Here is a 13050-nt window from a genome sequence, read left to right as displayed (position 1 = left end):
ATTTAAATGAATTTTTTTACGATTCCAACAGATTTCTATGGATTTTAAAGAATTTTAACAAATTTCTGGAGAACTTCAGGGAATAAAATCAATTTTCTTTCAAGGATTTTCTACAGATTTCATGGATTTCAAGGGATATAAAGAAATTTATTCAATTTCAAAAGATTTTTAATTCTTTTGAAAGTTTTCAAATAATTTTCAGAGATCTTAAAAATTTCAAGAAATGTCAAAAAATTTTGAAGGGCTTTCAAACATTTCAAAGAATTTTATCAGATTTAAGCGGTTTTGATAGGAACTTAAATTTTTCAGAAGGATTACTGCAGCAATTTAGGGACTAAATTTAATTTTTGAAAGGTATTTTAGAGATTTTCAAGAATTTCAGATGGCTTAAATTATTTTAGTTGTTTTTTTATGCATTTTGAACAGATTTTTAAGAATTTAATTGATTTTAAAATATTCCCAGAGGTATCAATGGATTTCAGAGAATTTTATAGGACTTCCAAAGATTTTAATCTCTTTTTTAAGGGATTTCTAGAGAACTTTGGAAAATAAATAAAATGCAATTTTAATGAATTTCTAACAATTAAAAATATTTCAAGGGTTTTCAAAGATTTCTAAAGATTTTAAGGAATTTTAAAAATCTTTACAAGATTTAAAGCATTTTATTGCATCTTCAATTATTTTAAAGTATATTTGAAGAACTTTAAAAAAGTTCAAGCTAATTTAAAAGAATTTAAAGAGATTTGTAAAATTTCAAGAGATTTATAAGAATTTTGAAGGATTTCAAAATTTTTAAAATTATTTCCTAAAATTTTTGAAAAGTGTGTAAAAGATTTTGAAGCGCAATTTTGCCATATTAAATAATTTTAGAAAAAATGTGAGTAAGTTTAAGAGATATTCAGAAGTTTTGAAAGAATTAAAAAATATAAATGAAACTTGTAACGATTTTTTAAGAATTTTGTAAAGTTTCACGAAAATCAAAAAATTTTCTTTAAGTTCCTAGGAAAAATGAAAATGATTTTTTATTTCAAAGAAGTAAATTTTAAAAAATTATCTCAAAATATTTTTGAAAATTTCTATAGATTTCTAAAATTGTTAAAGGAAAATCTAGAAAATTTTAAGGTAATTTTTTTTTAATTTTGCAGAATCTAAAAAAAAATTCGGGAAAAATTTGAATAATTTTTAAAGATTAGAAGGCTTAGAAGGTCTGTAAAGATTAAAAACCGAATTTTCCTAAGATAATTTAAAGCAAAATGCTTAAATTTTTTAAGTTTAAAAATAAAACAAAATCGAGCAAATTCAAGAAATATCTAGAGGAACTAAAGAGACTCAAAAAGAATTTTAAACTTTAAAAGATTTTTAGAAATTGAGATTTTTAAAGATTAAAAGAAAATTTGAGGCACTTTAAGAGAATTTTGAAAGGGTTTAATAGAATAAAGTAATTTCCGAAAAAACTGGAAATATTTGGATGATATCGCGTAATAAATCAAATCGAATCAAAAGAAGATTATATGGATTTTTTTGCATTTTGAATAATTTTTCAAAATTCTAAGATAAATTTGAGCACATATTTTAAAAATAATTTCAGGAGTTTAAGACATTTCAATTAGCAGAAATATATTAGAAATATTTAAAAACTTGGAAACATTTTTAAAAATTTCTTGATTTCTTCCAAACTTCTAAAAGTCTTAAACATCTCTCTAAAAGATCCGAATTTTTCCTAATATTTTATAACATCCTATCAAATAAAAAATTTCTATAAAATCTTCTAGATTTTTTTTGGCACATCTGAGTTCTTCAAAAATGTTTTTCAAATTTTCTCAAGAATCTTCTAAAAGTTATATTTATATAAATTTAAAAACAAACTGATAATACTTATTTTCAGTTCTGAATATTTACAATTTAATTTCAGCTTGAATTCATGTGATCAAGAATTTTTTAAAAATAAATAGTAACCTGAATATTTGTATCAGAGTTTTTTAAAATACTGCATATTATTATTGATAACGTAATAGTAATAGTAATTAATAATCCCCATCTATCAATAAATAAGGGTCTACCCACTTATCTTTTTACAAATCTCTGGACCGCTCAGAAGTTTCACAAACAAAAACATTATCTTATTTCAAAAACGAACTCAAGCGTGATTCTTGTATCGATTTTAAATATTTTAAATCACGGTATTTTATTAGCAGTTTCATCGAAATATTTTTCTTTTCCTGCGCCTGACGGTTGCAGTTTGGTTTCATATCAAAAGCACTGCCACAGGGTGGATATTTATTGGTTCAAGTCCGTAGTTCCCACCGTTTCGATCGAAACTCCCACCCTCTTTCCTATTCTTATCTTTTTTTATGTCACATGAAGTATTCCAGTTCATTTCACTGCTAAAGCTCTCACTCCAACTTCATCAATAATATTCATCAATTTCGAATTTAAAATAAAAATTTCGAAAGTTTGGTTTTAGATTTATAAAAGTTTTTGCATCTAAATTAGCGGGTTTGTTAAATTATATTAATTATTATCTTAATCTGATTAAAAAGTTAACAAAAAATTAAGAATTAAAAAAACAGCAACTATCTAGCATTACTATAGAAGAAGATAGTTATAAACAATAAAAATTTGCTTAAAAAAATCTTTTTGTTAAGTTGCATTAATTATTACCTCACTTTTAGTAAAAAGTATACCAACAGTTTGAAGATTCGAAAAAACCGCAATTTTCCAACATTATTCAAAAAGAATATGATGAAACATAATGATAAATTGTTTAAACAATATTTTTAACTGGAATTAATGATTATCTCACTTGAACTGAGTAGTGGACAAAAATGAAATATTTTTAAAAAGCTACATAATTCTAGTATTTTTCTAAGAGAATATTATTGTATATAATAATAATTTGTTTAAACAAATATTTATGTTAAATTTAATACATAATTGCCTTGCTCTGAGCGGAGAGTTGCAAAAAGTCGAAAATTGGTGAAAACCCCGCAAACTATTTAGCATTACTATAGGAGGAGATAGTTATAAACAATAATAATTTGTTTAACACTTATTTTTTCTAAATTTCACTAATTATTATATCAATTTACGTGAAGAGTGTGCCCAAACTTGCAAATTTTCAGAAAAAACTTTCTAACATTAATCAAAAAGAATATTATCATAAATTAATTGAAAAATAGACAAAAAATAGAAAATTCCTGAAAAAACTGAAACTATCTAGGATTACCATAGGATAAGATAGTTATAAACAATCAAAATTTGTTTTAAAGTTTTTTTTTGATAAATTGCATTAATTATTACCTTACTTTACGTAAAAAGTTGATTGAAAGTTTAAAAATTCAGAAAAAAAGAAATATTCTAAGATTATTTAGAGAGAATACAATTAGAAATAATAATATATAGTTTAAACAATTAGGTTTATCACCTTGACTTAATTATTATCTAACATTAATTGAACAGTGGACAAAAAGTAACATTTTTGAGAAAAATCTGCATTTTTCTAGCATCATTCTAAACAAATATTATTGTAGTTACATAAAAATAAATTGTTTAAACAAATAGTTATTTCAATTTAATAAATTATTGCTCCGCTCTAAGTAAAAAGGTAACAAAATGTGGAAAATTAGAGAAAAACTGCAACTACCTAGCATTACTATGGAAAAATATGGTTATAAACAATAGTAATTTGTTTAAAAAATTCTTTTTACTAAGTTTTATTAATTATTATCTTACTTTAAGTAAAAGAAGTACCTTAAGTTTAAAAATGTGAAAAAACCGAAACTTTTTAAAATTATTCAGAGAGAATATTATGAAAAATAATAATAAATTTTAAACCATTTTTTGTTAACTGGAATTAATTATTCTTACATGAATTTGGAATTGAAAAAATTGGAATATTTGAGAAAAAACTGAATTTTTCTAGCATTATTCAAAGAGAATATGATTAGAAATTTTAAGATATTGTTTAAACATTCATGTTTTTTAACTTGACTTAATTATTGTCTACAAACAATAATAATTTTTTTAGATAATTTCAAGAGATTTCAGAGGTTTGAAAATATTTTAGGGTTATAATATTAATATGGATAATAATATGGAAATAATTTAATGGATTTGTTATTTTTAGGGTATTTTAAAAGACTCCATGGAATTTTTAAGGGATTTAAGAAATTTGAGGGAATTTCCGAACATTTTTTTAAAGATTCCAAGGAGTTTTCAATATTTCAAAATATTTAAAAGGATGGGAAATTATTTAGAGTATTTCAAAAAATACCTAGGAATTTTTAATAGATTTTAATGAATTTTCAATCGATTTAAATGAATTGAAGAGGTTTTAAAATAATAAACAAATGTTAGGGCTTAAAACTGAAGGGGCTTCAAGGAATGTTAGGGTATTTTTAATGATTCTTAGGAATTTTAACAGAAATTGCAGGGTTTAAATATTCTATAATATTTTAAGATATTTAAATAAATTAAACGGATTTCAAGAATTTTTGGGCATTTTGATAGACTAAAAGGAGTTTTCGTGTGGATTGAAAAATTTCGAGGGATATAATAATATCTCGAAAAATTTGAAATTATTTTGGGCATTTCAAAAAATTCCTGAGAATTAATAGTAAATTTAAATGAATGAAAGAGGTTTCAAAGTATTTGAAACGCGTTTGCTTAGTTTAAAATATTTAAAGAAATTTTCAATATATTTCAATAAACTGAAGGGTTTTTAATGAAATGAAGAGTATTTTTAAAAATTCAAAAGGATTTCAAGAGCTTTAAAAAATTTCAAGGGATGTGAAATGTTTTAGGGTATTTTTAGGAAATTTCAATAGACTTAAATCAATTTGAGTTATTTCTGAGAGTTTAAAATATTTTATGTAACTTTAAATCATTTCAAGAATTTTTCATAATATTTGAATAAATTAAAGGAATTTCAAAGAATTTTAGGGTATTTTTAAAGATACCAAGGAATTTTTATTAGCTTTGAAAAATTGCAAGGTATTTAAATATTTAAGGGGATTTTAAAATATTTTCCAAAATTGTTCGAGATTTGAATAAATTGAATTTAAAAGATCTGATATATTTTAGGGTATTTTTAAATATTTCAAGCAATTTTCAATACATAATAAAAAATAGAAGGGGTTTCAAATTTTTGGGGTATTTTTAAAGGTTTCAAGGTATTATCACGAGCTTTATAAATTTTCAAAAAATGAAAAATAATTTCAACAGATTTTCAATATTTTAAGATATTTTAAAGTATTCTTCAAAATTTTAAAGAAATTCAAATAATTAAAGGGATTTCAAAGGATTTGAAATATTTTAGGGTATTTTCCAATATTTTAAGCAATATTAAATCGATTTTATCAAATGCAAGTGATTTGAAAGAATTTTAGGGCATTTTTAAATATTTTTAAGTATTTTCAAAAATTATAGAAAATTCCAAAACAATTTAAAAAGATTTCAAGTTGTTTGGAATTTTTTGGGGTATTTAAAAAGATGTCACGAAATTTTTAAGTGTTTTAAATAAATTTAAGGTATTCCAAAGGAATCAATATATAAGAATTTTCAATATATTTGAATAAAATGAAGGGGTTTCAAGGAATTTTAAAGTATTTTTTAAGATTGCAAAGAATTTTTCAAGGGTTTTAAAAAATTTCAAGGAATATGAAATATTTTAGGGTATTCTTAAAAATAATGGAAATTTTTAATATTACTAAATCAATGAAAGGTATTTCTGAGGACCTAAAATATTTTATGGTAGTTAAAGATATTCCAAGGAATTTTCATATATTTCAATTCAAAATATTTTTGGGTATTTCTTTAAATTCCAAGAAATTTTTAAGAGTATTAAAACATACAATAAATTGAATGTATTTCGTAGGATTTTAAGGTATTTTTGAACATTAGAAGGAATTAAAAAAATGCAGGGTATTTAAAAATATTCCATAACACTTTAAAATATTTAAATAAAGTGAAGGGATTTCAAAAGATTGTCGGGTATTTTGAAAGATTCAAAGGAATTTTTAAGTGGTTTGAAAAATTTCAAGGGATATAATAATAATTATAAATAATAATTTTAGGGTATTTTGAAAAATTTCTCGAAATTTTAAGAGATTGAAATAAATTGAAGGGATTCCAAAGGATTCGAAATATTTTAGGGTATTTTTAAAGATTCCAAAAACTTTTAGTCTATTTTCAAATATTACAAGGTATTTAAAAAAATTGGAGGGTATTTAAATATTCAAGGGAACTTTATAATATTCCATAAAATTTTAAAATATTTAAATAAATTAAACGGATTTCAAAGGATTTTAGGGTATTTTGAAAGATTCAAAAGAATTTTAAAGTGGTTTAAAAAGTTTCAAGGGATATAATAATAATTATAATTAATTATTTTAGGGTATTTAAAAATATTTCTCGAAATTTTCAAGAGATTTAAATAAATTGAAGGGATTCCAAAGGATTTAAAATATTTTTTGGTATTTTTAAATATTCCAAGAAATTTTGAAAAGCTTTAAAAAATTGAAAGGAAATTTGAAAGACTTAATAGAATTTACAATATTTAGAGTCAATTAAGAAAATTCCAAGCGATTTTTAAAGAATTTAAATGGAATTTATCAAATTTTCAAGGATTTCAATTACAATAATGAGTTTTTAAGGCTCAAAGAGTATTTTTATAAAATTTTCCAGGATGTCAGGAAATGTCATTAAATTTTATGTGATTTCACGGGTCTGAATAATCCTAATCATCCTAATTTTCACAAATGTTTTATGTTGGAAGGTAATTAGAAATATTAATTATAATAAGGCAATAATTAGTTTCAAATTTTTATATTTGTTTTGTTACGATTATATGTTTATAAATTATTTTCATGTTGTAAATAATTATAAAAAAGTAAAATACTACATTAAGTTTATTTAAAATAATTTTAAATTTAAAAGTAACGGAAATTTCATTTTTTTTTCTATTTTATTAACTTAATTTGTTGCGAATAATTTTTGTTCTTCCTGGACGACAGATCAAGGTTTGTTCGAATTTTGTTTATACAAGTTTATAAGATTTGACTTTTCGAAGTAGAAAAAATAAAAATAGAAAAATAATTAATTATATTCTTAAAATAAAAAATTAATAAATAGCGTAATATAAGACAATTGTTATTAAAATACTTTTGCAAAATGAACTGCCAATAGGAAAATTTTGACAACAACAATATCAGGTCATAAGGTATTGTCACGTTTTTTATCTTAACCGGTATAACTCTTCTTGAACAACTATTTTGCAGTAAGATTTATTGATGCCATAAATTTGAAGTATTTTTAAGACTTTAGGTTTGTTTAAGATTATAAATAAATTAAAATCGCTTAGGTCATCGGGAAAACTTTATCAGAAAAGATCAAACGATATGCGTTAGAGGATAGTGAAGCTGGAACTTTAGAAATAATAGATCAGTTTCTAAAAACAATAAATAAAAGATAAAGGAAAAATGGATTTGCATAATATTAGGTTTTTTAACTACCATATCATAGTACCTTAAACGGCTGAATTTCGAAAATGTGGGGTCAATTTGGACATTCCTAAATGGATAGTTGAAATTGCTCAAGGTGGGTGGTCCTAACCAGAATCTAGAACCAGTTAAGTCTTGAACTGATTCCAGATTCTTGGAACAGTTCTGAGTAATTTATTTTATCAATTTAGGAAATTTAGGAGTGTTTCAATTTTACCCAAATTACCGAAATTACCCTATTTAAGGGATCCATTTTTCTTTACTAATAATAAATATAGAATAAGAGATATTTATGAAGATAACAAAAAGTAATTTTTATCTTATTCTGTTTTGTTTGATTTGACTTATAAGCGGGTTCTTGCGCCTTCAAATTACCCTAAACAAATCCTAATTTGGCTTATCTTACGATCAATTGTAATTTATTTGTCATCAAGGAAAATTGAACCTTTTAGCTAAGCAAAGTACCAATATTAAGATAAAAAGCATTTTCTTCAGCTATCTGACCTATATATCGCATTTATAGAGAGGGGTGCATTTGCTTTTATAATTTTTTTTCAGGTTACGTCTTATCTCTCAATAGTATATCTCCCCTCCTCTCACCCTCTTCTCCCTTTTCATATTCTCTTCTTGAAGTGTCGAAGGGTAACTTTTGTGGAATTTAGCGAAATAATAACCTCAGTTTTTACAACAGGATCCTTTCATTCTTCCAGATAAGTGATTTATGGCTTAATAGCATATACATAGACTGTTAAATTAGAAAGTCTTTCTCTTCGGAACTTATTGAGTCTATATCTGATAAGTACTGTTCCAATTGAGGGAAAGAGAAGCTTTCTACTAACTACATTGTGGTTCTTCCCACGTCCCTTACTTCTTATCCCATCTTTTCCTTTAGTTTCTCGACTTCCCATTCCATCATTTCCCCTACTCACAATACTTTAATTTGCCGTACTTCTTCCTCATTTTCCCTCACTTCATCTACTTCCGCTCCCATAATTTCCCCTCCCACCATTGCCCCTGCCCCTCACTTCCCCAGCTATCAATTCTCTTCACTACTCCTACCTATGTTGTTTCCCGCACTTTCCTAAACATCTCTTCTTCCACTCCGCATCCCTGTATTTCCCCCTTTTATTATGTTCCCTTTCCCCACTTCCACACTCCACTTTTTTCTTCAATTATCATCCCCTCATTTCCCTTTACTTCTCCCATTTCTACTCCCCTCATTTTCTCTTATCTTTCCTTAATTTCTTTACTTCTTCTCCCCGCATTTCTTATCAAGATTTCTACTTCCTGACGACTCATTTTTTCACTCGCCCCGTACCTCCAGGCATTTCACCTCACATCCCCAACCATAATTTCTTTTCATCCCCCTACATGGGTTATTTCATCTCACTTCTCCAACCCTTATTTCTATTACTTCCCCTACCCGGGTTTTCCTCACTATCCCTAAATCCTAATTTCTGATTTCCGATCCCTTATGCAACTTCTATACCCTCATTTCCTTTGCTTCCTATACAATCATTTCCCTAAACTTCTCCTACTTTACATTCCCTGCATCTCTTCTCTTTTATTTTGTCCTCTTTCTTGAATATGCAACCCGAATTTTTCTTTCACTCCTCTAATCCTTATTTCCCCTTGCTTTTTTCACTTCTCCACCCCTTACTTCTTCTAACTCTCATCTCAGAATTCGCCCTTACTTCTAGTAATTATACTCCACTAATTTGTCCTGAATCCCCCTTTCCCCAAATCTTCAACCATTTTTTTCTTCTACTCCCCCAACCCTCATTTACCTTGTCTTTGGCTAATTCTACTCCCCTTAATTCCTCTAATTCGCTTTACCTTATTTCCACTTACTTGTCCTATTTCTAATGTACATATTGTCCCTAATTTCCCCTTAATTTTCCTACTTCTCCCCGAATTTCCCTTCCCCTCTCTTAATTCCCGTCCTCTCATCTCCTCTCTTCCTGTACTTCTAAGAATTTTACCTCACTTACCCAACTATCATTTGTCTTTACTCTCAATTCTAATGTTTATTCGCCTCCCTTCCTTAACCCTCATTTCTTCCTTAGCTCTCATTTTTTTCACTTCTTATCCCTAAATTTCCCGTCACAATCTTTAAATCCTATTCCATCGTTTCCCTCCCCTTATCCTACTTCCATCCCCTTACTTTCCTTACTTCTCGTACAATCATTTCATCACATTTTTCCTGCTTCTCTTTCTTGCTTCGCTTCTTTTTTATTTCGTCCCCTTTCCCCAATTTTAAACCCAACTTTTCCCTTTACTCCTCAAATCCCCACTTCCCCCTGTTTTTGTAGATTCTCTAACCCTCATTTCCCCCGACACTTATCCCCTCATTTCCCCTGATTCTCATCCCCTCATTTCCTCCGATTTCTCTTTAATTTTTCTACTTCTGCCCGCCTTTCCGACCGCGCCTCATAATTCCCGTCATCTCATTTCCTCTCAGTTCTCGTACTTCCAGTCATTTCACCTCACTCTTCAAACTATCATTTCCCTTCACTGACACTACTTAAGTTGTTACACCATACTTCCATAGCCCTAGTTGCCCTTGATTAGCCACTCTGCATTTCTCCTCACAATCCCTACATCCTATTGTATCATTTCCTCTTCCTTAGCCTACTTCCATACTCGCATTTCCCTTACTTCGCATACAATCATCTACCCACACTTCTCCTACTTTCCCTCTCAACTTTCTCCCTTTTTCATTTTGTCCCCTTTCCCAACTTCTTTAAATCACTTTTTCCGTGACTCCTCCAACCGTCATTTCCCTTTGCTTTTGCCACTTTTTCTCCCCTTATTTTCCCTAATCTTCATTCCCTCAATTCCCCATGATTCTCATCCCCTTAGTTTACTGCACTTCTCCTAATTCCACTCCCCTCATTTCCCCTAATTTTCACTTTAATTCAATACTTCTTCTCTTCGCATTCCCCATCGCATCTCATAATTCTCGTCTTCTCATTTTCCCTCAGTTCTACTGCTTCTACTCTTCTCATTTCCCAACCCCTAATTTCTCTACGTCTTCTTCCTCGATTTCCCTTTTTTTACCTTACTTACCTGCCCTATATTTCCCTTTCATCCTCCTTCTACAATCATTTCACCTTACTTAACTAACCCTCATTTTCCATGAATTCACCCAGCCTGATTTACCCTCAATTAACTTTTTAAAATTTTCCTTCTCTTTCCATCTCCTTATTTCTTTAAAATTTTCCTTCCCCCTAAAACATTTTTTCATCTCACTTCCCTTACATCTTCTCCTGTAACATCATCTACTTCCCCTGCCCTCATTTCCCCTTAGTATCTCTACTTCCTTTTTCTCATTCTATTTCAATTCCATCATTCTTTCTCATTTCTCTTACTCTCTATTCCCTAATTTACCCTACTTCTTCTCTCCTTATTTCCCATAATTTTCCATACCTCAACTTCCATCGTTAACCCTCATTCCCCCCACTTCCCTTTAATTAATTTCCTTCCCTTTCCTTACTTCCCTTCCCCACATTTTCCCTCTCTCTCCATACCCCCGTAATTTAATCTCAATGCCCCTATTTTCTCTCTCCTTACTTCTTCTAATTCGCCACCCCTCATTTTTCTTACCCGACCGAAACTATAAGGATTTCTGCCCGGGGCTACGAAACCGTAATAAATGGAAACGAAATTATTAGAAAAATTAATAGTTTTTTATCAAACAATTGCCAAAAATCAAATTTTTGCCTATATTTAGAACACAAATTTATCTGGTATTGAAATGTTATCCTTCTTAAAAAATGTCTTTATATTTGCCTCATACTTTGTAGATTATACCGACTGAAAAAATGTTAAACATATGAACTTGACATGTTCACTATTTTGTGTACATAGGATGTTTGGGGATAGCTTAAACATCCCCTGAATATTCAAGCAAGAATTTCGACGTTTTTTAAAAACCAAAGACACTAAATATTTTGTGATTAAACTATTGACGTTAAAAAGTTTTTTAATAAATTTAAAAAATATCTCATGGCAGGATAGGTCGATAATTTACGTGTGACAATTGTTTTAACACCCCTTTAACATCCAATCAAGGAAATCGACAAAAATTTCCAAAAACCAAAACCACACAAGATTTTTTAATTATGCTATTGGGTTGACAAATCAATTAAAGATATTCACAGAAAGCCCCCTTTAGCAGAAAAATTCGCAGATCTTATTTTAAGGGTAGTTTTAACATTCCTTAAAGATTTAACTAACGGAATCGACATTTCCATAAAATTTTGATCACAGGAGATTTTTTATTAAATTATTGCTTTAAAAAATTACTATAGAATTAGTGTATTAAGTGTTCCCTACTAGAAAAAGTTTTAGAATTTTAATTAAGCTATTATTGCCGAAAATTAATTCAAAATAAGTGCAGAAAGCGAACTCTACCAGGAAAAGTATTTGAATTTATTTAAAGGGTTGTTAAAACAGCCCTTGAAAAATTTATCAAATTTTCCTGCTGGAATATGTTTTTCAGATTTTTTTAAAGTGATTTCCACACTCAATACTTCAAAAAGAAAATCTCCCATGATTTTCATTGTTAGGATATGTCTACTTGCTTGTTTGAATCTCTAAGGGATGTTAAAACAACCCTTAAATAATTTCAATAGCAGTTCCTGAGAAAAAAACTTTTCCACATTAATTGTAAAGTGATTTCCGATCTCGATGGTTTATTAAAAAATTCTCCCGTTGTTTTAATATTTTAGAAATGTCGATTTCCTTTCTTAAATGCTTAAGGCATGTTAAAACAACCCTTAAAATAAATTTAAACACTTTTCTTGCTAAGAAATATTGACTGCTTTTAGTTTTAATTGATTTATGACCTCAAAACTTCATTTTAAAAATTCGCTTCTAGTTTTGGGTGTTAAATTATGTCGATTTCCTGACTTGAAACATTAAGTCATATTAAACTACCCCCAAAATAAGATTAGCGACATACCCTGGTAGAACAAATTACCCAAGTTTATTTTAAAGTGATTTTCGACCCCATTCATTTCATAAAATGTCTCCCAAAAGTTAGAAAATCTCGATTTTCTTAGAGGAATCTTTAAGGGGTGAAGAACTACCCTTAAAATAAGATTAGTGACTTTTCCTGACAGAAGAAATTACCTTAGTTTATTTTAAAGCGATTTTTGATCCCATTCGTTTAATAAAAAAATCTCCCGATAGTTAAAAACTCTCGATTTTCTCAGAAGATTCTTTAAGGAATGTTAAAACTACCCTTAAAATCAGATTAGCGACTTTTTCTGATTGAAGAAATTACTCAAGTTTATTTTAATGTAATTTTCGACCTACCGATCGTAAAAAATCTCGATTTTTTTCAAAGAATTTTCAAGGGATGTTAAAATTGCCCTTAAAATGGTTCCAACCACTTTTGCTGATACAAAAAAATCTCTTAGAGTTTTGAGTGATGTAATACGGTAATTTCCTTATTTAAAATTTTAAGAGATGTTAAAATGACCCTTAAATATGCAGTTTTTAAACAAGTTTCTTTTGTAAGAAGATCAGAAATTTGAATTCTATA

General features: G+C 27.8%; 1 protein-coding gene across 1 annotated transcript in view; it reads left to right on the top strand.

Annotated features, from left to right (window-relative positions):
• Positions 1-13050, top strand: part of LOC117174953 (receptor-type tyrosine-protein phosphatase kappa) — a 108687-nt gene that overhangs the window by 29083 nt on the left and 66554 nt on the right. The window lies entirely within an intron of this gene.

This window comes from Belonocnema kinseyi, chromosome 6, assembly GCF_010883055.1.
Source record: "Belonocnema kinseyi isolate 2016_QV_RU_SX_M_011 chromosome 6, B_treatae_v1, whole genome shotgun sequence".
Lineage (NCBI taxonomy): Eukaryota > Metazoa > Arthropoda > Insecta > Hymenoptera > Cynipidae > Belonocnema > Belonocnema kinseyi.
This window is presented reverse-complemented; position numbering and strand designations above follow the sequence as displayed.